General features: G+C 46.2%; 1 long non-coding RNA gene across 1 annotated transcript; it reads left to right on the top strand.

The window, feature by feature from the left end:
* Positions 1-465: 465 nt before the first annotated feature.
* Positions 466-9,231, top strand: LOC123612339 (uncharacterized). Its single transcript, XR_006719554.2, has 3 exons — positions 466-1,202; positions 6,051-6,244; positions 8,913-9,231. It is a non-coding gene; the product is annotated as an uncharacterized LOC123612339 (long non-coding RNA).
* The last annotated feature ends 742 nt before the right edge of the window (positions 9,232-9,973 follow it).

The following is a 9,973-nucleotide window of genomic DNA, read 5'->3' on the forward strand; positions in this document are numbered from 1 at the left end:
GCTGAGCAGAACATCATCACACAGTAACCCGACCGCACAGATACGGGAGACGTAAGCGACCAGTAAAATGCACTACGGTAATTTGCAAGTGACAAGTTTCGAGTTTTTATTACCTTTATTTTTCTTAATCATGACTTTCTATGATTTAATTTTTAACGATGGCTGTATTTAGCAACTGGTTCATAAAACCCCGAAAAATTTAATAATTGGCTTTTATGAACCAATACAAGGCCAACCTCAGTACACCACTGCCACCTCCCCCAAACTAAAACTCACGGAAATGCTAGTTAAACTGTAACATATAAACTATAACAGGTGATAGAAACAAAAAGAGAATTCAGAGCCAGATTGGTGAGTGAGCGTGAGATAGGAGAGCGGGCCAAAGGGCCAGGGGGACGCTGGACCCGAATGTCAGCTCAGGATTGCAGGGCTTAATGCCCAGATGGGGGCAGAAGATGTGTCTGGGCATGCGCAAGATATCTGAGCCCCGAATTAAACAGGCGCCCTGGAAGGCGGCCCCTATCTGCAAAAAGATTAGAAAAACTGCCCAGCAACCCAGGTAATGGTAAGGAAGTGTGTGTCTGGCTTGAGCAGGTTAAAAAAAAAAGTCTCTTATGAGAAATCAAAATCCCCAGCTTGTGTCCAAGGTGGACGTGAGGTCCAAATTCACACCATCTGCAGGATGAGGGAATTACAAGTCAACAAATTATTATAAAAACTCTTCCTGGACCAGTGAAATCCCAGGGCCAAGGCAGGGACGAACATTTTTTCGCTGACAAACAGGTTCCAAGTTTCAAGTCACAGACTGGGAAAAATGCATTTAACCAAAGAAGCATTTGACTCCAGGAAAATGAAGAATCCTACAATTCAATAAGGCAAACAATCCAATGGGAAAAGGAGCAACGGATGTGGGTTTAACGATTTGCAGCAGAAGAAATACGGATGGCCATTATAAAAGGGGGAAAATTTCTCCCTCATTGGTAATCAGAGAAACACAGATGAATGTGATGACAACCTAGCATTTCATACCTGTTGAATTGGCAAAAAATGTAAAAGTTAAAACCAAACTTTGGCAGGGACGTGGGACGGTCAGAAGCCTCCGCCAGCACTGGTGGGAATGTAAAGGGCACCACCACAGGGGGGAGCTATTGTTATCATCCAAACAGCTGGAATGGAAACGGAAACTCAATCCGCAGGCGTGGGTAAGTGCATTGTGGCAATACTCAGACACTGGAATATGTATCAGATAAAATGAACAAAATAGATGCATTAACATAGATGTATTTGGAATACTAATGTGAAACAAAAAAAGGTGCAAAAGACTTCTTGTGCCTAAAAAGGAAGAGAAATACCGTCTAGGATGCGGTATCAATAAATACACTAAACAACAATATATATTTTGAAATTATAAAACCATAGGTGAAGGACACACACCAGTTTCAGGGTCATTACCTCTGGGGAGGAAGGGAAGGAGATGAATTAGAAAGCAGGGAAGGATTCCAGTCGTATTTATAGAGATTTCTTTCTTGCAAAAAATATATGAAGGAAATACTGCAGAATTTTAAAATGTGTTCAGTACTCATGTTTGGCCTGTGGGTATCTGTTACATCATTTTTTGTGTCTTTGTGTGTGCATGTTTGAAAATTTCTTGGAAGCGTGTCTAGGAGGCAGTCATGGCTAAATCTATCCATTTGATAAACTAGGAAATTGGTACTAGAAGACCCTCCAACTTCATCTACTCAGCATCCTTATTTATTTATTTTTATTTTTGCTTTTTTTTAATTGAAGTATAGTCAGTTTACAATATTGCGTTTAATTTGGGGGGGGGAGGTTAATTAGGTTTATTTGTTCATTTATTCTTTTTAATGGAGGTACTGGGGCTTGAACCCAGGACCTCGTGCATGCTAAGCACGTGTTTTACCACTGAGCTATATCCTCCCCCCTTTATTTTTTTACTGAAGTAGAGTCAGTTACAGTGTGTCAATTTCTGGTGTACAGCACAATGTCCCAGTCATACATATACATACATATATTCATTTTCATATTCTTTTTCATAGGCTATTTATTACAAGATATTGAATAATAGTTTCCTATGCTATGCAGGAGAAATTTTTTTTTAATCTATTTTTATATATAGTGGCTAACATTTGCAAATCTCAAACTCCTAAATTTATCCTTTCCCGCGTCCTTCTCCCAGTAACCATAAGATTGTTTACTATGTTTGTGAGTCTATTTCTGTTTTGTAGACGAGTTCATTAGAGTCCTCTTTTTTTTCTTTTTTAGATTCCACATACGTGTGAAATCATATGGTATTTATCTTTCTCTTTCTGGCTTACTTCACAGAATGATGATTTCTAGGTCCATCCATGTTACTGCAAATGGCATTATTTTATTCTTTTTTATGGCTGAGTAGTATTCCATTGTATAAATATACCACAGCTTCTTTATCCAGTCATCTGTCGATGGACATTTAGGTTGCTTCCATGTCTTGGCTATTGTAAGCAGTGCTGCTGTGAACATTGGGGTGTGTGTGTCTTTTCTAATTAGAGTTCCTTCTGATACATGCCCAGTGCCCTTATTTTAGAAGACAGAAAAACCAGTGGGGCTAATGCAATTCTGAAACTGAGAATTATCTGAATATTTTCTGGCATGGATTTTGCCCAGTGTACATGACTACCAAATACTTGCAAAAAAAAAGGGGGGGGGAATGCCCTCAAAGAGGGTTCATTTGCTGCCCACTGTTTTATCATCACTTACCCTGGAGGTGTGCAGACTGAGGCTTGTGACTTCAAATCCTGTCCCTGCCCCACTTCCTGCCTCTAGTCCAGGAGCAGTGTTCAAATTAGAGCGCACAGCTGTCATCTGGGACCTTCACAAAGATGCAGTTACTTCGGCTCTGCTGCCACAGACACTGAAGGGGTGGGGGTGGGGGGCAGGCGGGGCTGGGGGGAGCTGGTGATAGGTTATTTTTAATGTGTATTTCAAGACATTGCTGGGGTGGTGGCCTGCAGAACAACAGCTTCAGCCTTCTGGACACTTTTGCTAAGTACCTGCTTTGGTTTCCTCTTCTTTGGGAAAAAGAAAAAAAAAAGCAAAAAAAACACCAGAGGTAAAAAGGAGGCCTGGCTTACTGCTGGTGAACATGAGACCTCAGAAACCAGGGCAAGGCTCAGCACCCAGCCTCACGGAAAAAAAAAATATTGACCCATTGCCAGAATGAAAGTAGATTATATGTCTAGTTAGAAATGGAAGCGGCAAGTTTCCACTGCAAGTGCCAGGGTGGCGGGAGGGTGGTAAGGTAATGCTTGAAAGAAAGGGGAGTCTGCTCCCTTCTCCCCACCGTCGTTTTTGATGGGCGGAGGGAGAGCACAAGGAAGGGCCGAGCTGAGAAAGTTCCTGCTGTTTCATTCACAGCTGCGTGTTGATGTCTTATCACTTACGCATGTTTGCAAAGTGCTCTCAGCCTCTCTGATAAAAAAAGGGACACAATATTGGCAATATGTTCATCATTACATGGTAGGAGAGACCTAGTATGAATACGAAGATGGCCACTGGCACCCCAAATGCAGAGCTCACCAGCAGGACAGACAGACAGGAGGACAGGCAGGCGGCCAGAACTCCAGAATGACATAAACCGAGCCTTATGCAACACAGTGCCCCTCCACCTTCCAAGCCACACTCCCTCTCCAAAGTCCCAGACACGGTCCGCCCCGGCTGGTGGTCCCGGCTGGTGGCCCCGGTCACCTTGGAGGTTGATGAGTCTTGGGGGAAGCTGTTGAAATGACCCACATGCCCTTTCTTAGCAACTGGGAAGCCAGGGCACAGGCCCGACCCAGGCTCAGCCAGGCCAATCCACCTACTGGAGACTTTGAACCTTGAGTGAGTGAAGCAAAGAGTCAGGGAAGAGGGGACCATCTTCAGGCAATGGCCATGATGGCAGCAGAGCCGTGACTGTGTCCAGAGTGTGATGTGGGCAGAACCTTCTTCACAGTCATGTTTGAGGGCGTGATTCTGGCTGAGTTTGGCCTTGGGGCTCCCGTCTTCCCACAGCTTTCATTCCTCCTTGGCTCTCCGCGAGGTACCCAGCATCCTTTCAGTACATTTCTTTTCTACTTGAATCAGCCGAAGTTGGTGTCCGTTGCTCACATCTAAGATCCCCAGCAGATTCAACCAACGGCTTCAGAGAGGGGAAGATTTCCAGGTAAAGGAAACTACCTACTTCAAAAACAATTGCCATAACTCGTCCCAGAGATGATAAAGTCAGGAGCTTCAAAGCCTCATCTGTTATTCATGATGAATGCATGTCAGAGACATGCGTGGAAGGACTGGCACAAGCCTTTGACTTAGCATTTCCTGTTCTCAGACTTAATCTCCAGAGGCATTCCCACAAGGATGCTGCTAGCTGTCGGGCTGGAGCTACACAAGCACAGTGGTGGTACTATTTTCTGGGACCTGATGGAGGAAATAGGTTGGGCGCAGGGTGTGGGAATCGAGGGTAACATTTAGGAAATGTTAAGTTGCAGATGCGCCTGAAATACCTGAGGGAGGTATGAGGCTGGTACTTGGATGAGCGTAAGAGTCTGGACACTAGAGATATTTGAATGAAGGAATAGGGAGGGTATAGCTCAAGTGGTAGAGCACATGCCTAGCACACACAAGGTCCTGGATTCAATCCAGAGAAGCCCCTCCAAAATTAAATAAATAAATAAACCTAATTATCTCCCCCCAACCAAAAAGAAAAAAAAAAGTAATGACTGAAGGACTAGATTTGGAAGTCATCGGTAAATGGATGGTGTTCAAAGCCATGGATGAAAACACCTGGGAAAAAGAAATGGATAGAGAAGAGTGAGAGGGCACATGTAGAGACCAGGCAGAGGGTGAAGGAGACCGGTCAGAAGTGTCTGGTGGGACAGGAGGAAAATTTGGAGGCTATGGGGTCAGGGAAAACAAGAGATGAGAGTGATTCAAGGAGAGGAAGTGGGCCGCCATGTTTGTTGCACCTGCCAGGATGGTTATATCAGATGAAGTTGGGTTGGACAACACGGAAGCCATCGATGACCTTGATCAGTGGGGCCGTGATGTAGCTGGATGACACAAGCTTCAAATAAGATGTAGTTTTTAAAGAAAAAAAAGAGAGAGAGAGAGAGAGAGATAATTTGGAAATGGCCACGGAGGGGTGGTGGTTTCAAGAGAAGCAGTGTTAGGGGAGGGGATCAGTCTGGTTCCAGTCAACGCAGGATGCTGGGGACACTGAAGGGAGGGGCTGGAGGTGTGGAATCTGCCAATCACAGCAGAGCCCAGGGTGCGGTGAGGGCGGCGGTGGGTCCATTCAGGGGAGGTGGAGATCGGAGCAGGGACAAGTCAGGGACAACTGCCTGAAGGCTCGGACTTCTCACGGGACCCAGTCTGCAGGCTGGTGAGGTCTGCAGCCCGGAGTCCTGGGGGCAGGGGGAGGGGGCCGGCTGCGGGGCAGGGGCTCTGCTTCTTGCTCAGCTTGACGGTGGTCCTGGGGGACCGCTCTGGCATGCAGCTGGCTTTATAGCTTTTTAACAGCATCTCCCAAGGGCACAGCTGAAGCATTTGGGCTCCTTTGGCTAAATTCCCGTCTAGGTCGTATCTCAAGACTTATATTAATGTATCTCTAACAATCAGAGGTCTGTTGCATCAATTATGACACGTGCATACAATGGAAAGCTCTACGACCATTAGAAAATACGTGGTTGAAGAATATGGGAAAAATACAATAAACAGTAAAGTGTAAAAAATCAGGTTACAAAACATACAGTAGGATCCCAATTTGGCCAAACAGACCAACGCAAGTTTATCTGCCGGCAAGCGCACGTCTGGGACTAGACTGCACAAAAACAGTAACAGCATCCTTTGTGGAGCGGAGTGTGAGGATCTTAATTTTCTTCCTGCTTTACTCTATTTTCCCCAAATGACAATGACACTGTAATGTTTATCACTTTTGTGAGCTGAGGGGAAAAAAGAAAGAAAATTAGTTCTAATAGCAGCGTCAGGTGTTTTCTTCTCTTTCTTTCTCTGAGGAGATTATTTAAAGGCATTTCCGAGCTTCCTTCAGCTCACGATGGATACGAGACTGCTTCCCGGCACAACTCACGCCCTCAAGTCAGGTGCTCCTTGAACTTGATGCGGTGCTATTGCTCCAGCTCCGAATCAGAGGATCTGGAGTTTGAATGACCGGAGAGTTCTGGCTCTACGGACCTTTTCTACAATGTCCCGGGTGAGTGGCTTCCACGTGTGCAGCTGGTTATGTTTTCTTCTAAAACCTGCTCCCTCCATCTGGTACCTTTAAGGGAGTCCAGGACCCTCTGCCTTCACTCCTCTGAGGGTAACCCTGGCTGCTTGCGGGATGGGGCAGTGACCCTCCCAGGGCCCTCGCTGCTCCCAGCCTGGTTCCCACTCCTCTCTAGCTGCCCCCATCCCCTCCTGGCCCTTGGCCTCAGATGCCCTTTCTGGCACTGCTCCTGCCAGAATGAACTCTTCTTGGGTTTAGATTTAGCCTCTGGCTCCTTCTGCTCCATTCCTCCCCAACAAGACGCTCTCACCTCTCTTCGACCCCTGGGGACAACCCCTCTCGCCTCCTCTCTGCTTGGGTCTTTGAAATCAAGGAGGGAGGAGGGAAGATTTGGACAGACCTCTTTCTGTGTGTCTCCAGGGATTTGCATTTGGTTCAATCTGGCCCATCTGTTAAGAATTTGTTTTATCCTAATTCAGTTTCAAGCTACTTACAAAAATGATTTGCATTCAGTCTCTGCCCTCTTTAAAGACACTGGCGAGCATGTTGAATGGGCTCAGGACAGAGCCCAGGTGCAGGACTCCAGAAAACCCCCACAGGCCTGATGCTCGCAGAACCTAGTAACCAAACCTGACTTTGGGGACTTAGCCTGCTTTTCTTATGTTGGACAAGGCCAAGGTCAAGGGTCTTGCTGAATTCCCAGCAGAAGAATCTCAGCTACTCCACAGGCCATGGTTCTTCCTCAACCTCTCCGTTGTTGGTTGACTTAGAGCTTCGCCCTGCCAATCTGTAAAATGAGGCAAGTCTGGTCTCAGGCTGTTGGGAGTGGATGTATGTGAAAGTACTTTGTGGCCCATAATTCATGAGTGTCACCCATGGTGGTGGTTGATGGTTGAAACCCTACCAAGATAAAGCTGAGAGGCCGGCAGGACTTGTTTTTGGTGATGTGGGCCCCTCCCAATGATCACGACTTCTAATGCTCACAAGTCATCCATTGAATAATCTGTTTTAGAATGTTGCTAGGATTTTTTTTTTTTTAAATCAAACTCAAGGATCTATGGCTCCTGAAAGGAATCCTGCAGCTTGGAGTAAACCTGCAGGCCCTGGTGTGTCACTGACATGGGAGTAGGACCCACGTTGTGTACCAAACTCCTTTAAAACAGCCAGAAAAAGATAAACAGCCCAGTAGAACACTGGCCAAGGGCACTGATAAGTAACTGAGAGGAAACTCGGGTACCAAAGATACTCCACCTCATTTGCCAGCAAGGAAATACAAATTAAAATCGTGATGAGAAGTCATTTCTCATTCTTTTTTTTTGTTGTTGTTGTGGTTGTTTTTTGGGGGGAGTGGGGGGGAGGTAATTAGGTTTATCTATTTAATTTATTTAATGGAGGTCCTGGGGATTGAACCCAGGACTCATGCGTGCTAAGCACGCGCTCTACCACTGAGCTCTACCCTCCCCCCATTTCTCACCCTTTAAATCAGGAAATATTCCTGATAGTCTGACCATTCCAAGTTCTGGGAGGACACAGAGGACTGGAACGTTGAATGCTGTGGGAGGTGGGAACTGGGTGGCTCTGGGGAGCAACTGGCAATGTCTAGTTAAGCTGGAGGTGTGCAGGCTCACCTCTCGCCCCCGGCAAGACAGCACCTCAGTGTAGACTCAAGGTCAATTCTTGCCCACCCGCCCAAGGACACATGGACCATAATGTTCACAGCAGCACTGTTTATTAGGAGAAAAAGTGCAAACAACTCAGGAGTTTGATAAGAAAATGGATTTAAGAATCGTGGTATACTTAAGCAGTGGAATTCTATTCTACAATGAAAAATGAATGAACATGAGAGGGCGTGTAAGGAAGGCATCTACGTTACTAGGGTAACGTTCTGCCTATCTTTTTTAAGCCGAGGGATGGTTATACAAATGCGATCACTTTGTAAAAAATTCCTTGAGCTGTATCTTTAAGACTTGTCGATCTTCCCGAATGGCTGTTACGCTTCAATAAAAAGGTGCAGCAAAAAGGAACAAACGTGCACCACACGCACCTGCACAGGTTGATCTAAAACACAGGGTTAAAGAGACAGATCTTGCTGAAGGCTATACAAAGTAGACTGTCACTTACAAAAAGTCTAAAAGCTTGCCAGATAATGGGGTAAGTTGTTTATACACACAGGGGTGGCAGAAGTGTATAAACACTCGGAGTACGGAGGCACAAGGAACGGGTTTAGAGGGGCACAGGCAAAAACATACCCATAAACTTTTATTCCTTAAGCTGTGGTGGGTACACAAGTATATTATTGTAGTATTATTTATATTTTTGTATAAATAAAATATTTTATTTAAAACTTTGTAATAGGGGGAGGATATAGCTCAGTGGTGGAGCATGTGCTTAGCATGCACAAGGTCCTGGGTTCAATCCCCAGGACCTCTATTAAAAAAATAATAATAAATACATAAAAAGCTTAATTACTCCCCCCACCATCCCACAAAACAAAAATTCAGCGTGGTAAAGGAACTTCAAAATATGTTCAGTGATCTCACTGGTATGTGGAATCTAATAACAAAAAAAACTTTGTAAAAAAATCAGGACACATTACGTCTGTCTCCAGTTCTCCAGTCTTCTGGTTCACTGCTTTTTTCCACGATTCCCACAGGTGGTCTCAGAAGCCTAGAGTCCTGTCCGCATGTTTTTCTTGGGCTGAGGGGAAGTAGCGGTGAAAACCCAGGAATCAGACTGCCTGCACTCAAATCCCAACTCCGCCATTTGCTGGCTGTGTGACCTTGGGCAAGTGATTTAACCTCCCTGTGCCACAGTTTATGCATCTATAAAATGGGGATGATAACAACACCTCGGACAGGGCTGTTGGTAGGATTAACTGAGTTCAAACCTGTAGAACTGCCTAGCAGACAGTCTGCACTGTGTTATTTATTCTGATGAACCTGCCAGGCTGAAGTCGGCTCACCTTCCTTCACTCTCATCGTCCACCCTCTCTGGCCCTCCTCCTAGCCTGAAGGCACAAAACCAAAATAAAAGCAGAGCATTCCCACATTCTGACTGTTTACTTCTCAGTCGAAAGGCCCGTTCCTCCTCCTCTGCCTTCTTGATCCGCCCTTCACCCTAAAACCCTACTGCTGTCGCCTTTAGCCATCTTCTCAAGCGTGAGCACATTCTGGACCTGCCTCCCTGACCTTCTACTTCAGAGGCCATTCATTGTTTTGTTGGGGACACTTGGTGTTTTAAAATATTTGAAACAGTTGCCTGCATTTCTCAATCAGGGGAGTTCCCCTTAAAGTCAGGATCCTCAGCTTCTGTTGAGAAATTGGACCATCTGGCAACATTAGGCCCACACCCCCGTGTGGCAGCCACTGACCTGGGCAGAAGGACAGCCCAGGTGAGCTCCACAGCCCTCCCGACTGCCTCACACAGGTGCCATCCGCAGAGGACAAGGGACAGGTGTCCGCCGTGCAGAGGCGCCTGGCCAGGGCGCCAGGGGCACTGAAACATACCCAGGCTCTGCTCAACAGGCTGTGGCCCTGAAGTGGGGGTACATCTCCCCGAAGACAGGTCCCAGTTTCCTCAGTGACATCTGGGCTTGAGATGGCCCTGTTCCATCCCCTGGCTTGCTCTGGGCAGCCGAGTTAGCAAGAGCCCCTTCAGCTGGCGGGCCCATGCCCTGCTCAGTACCATTCTGTTCTGGGTGCCTTCTGTAAAGTG

Source organism: Camelus bactrianus, chromosome 2 (genome assembly GCF_048773025.1).
Source record: "Camelus bactrianus isolate YW-2024 breed Bactrian camel chromosome 2, ASM4877302v1, whole genome shotgun sequence".
NCBI classification, from domain to species: domain Eukaryota; kingdom Metazoa; phylum Chordata; class Mammalia; order Artiodactyla; family Camelidae; genus Camelus; species Camelus bactrianus.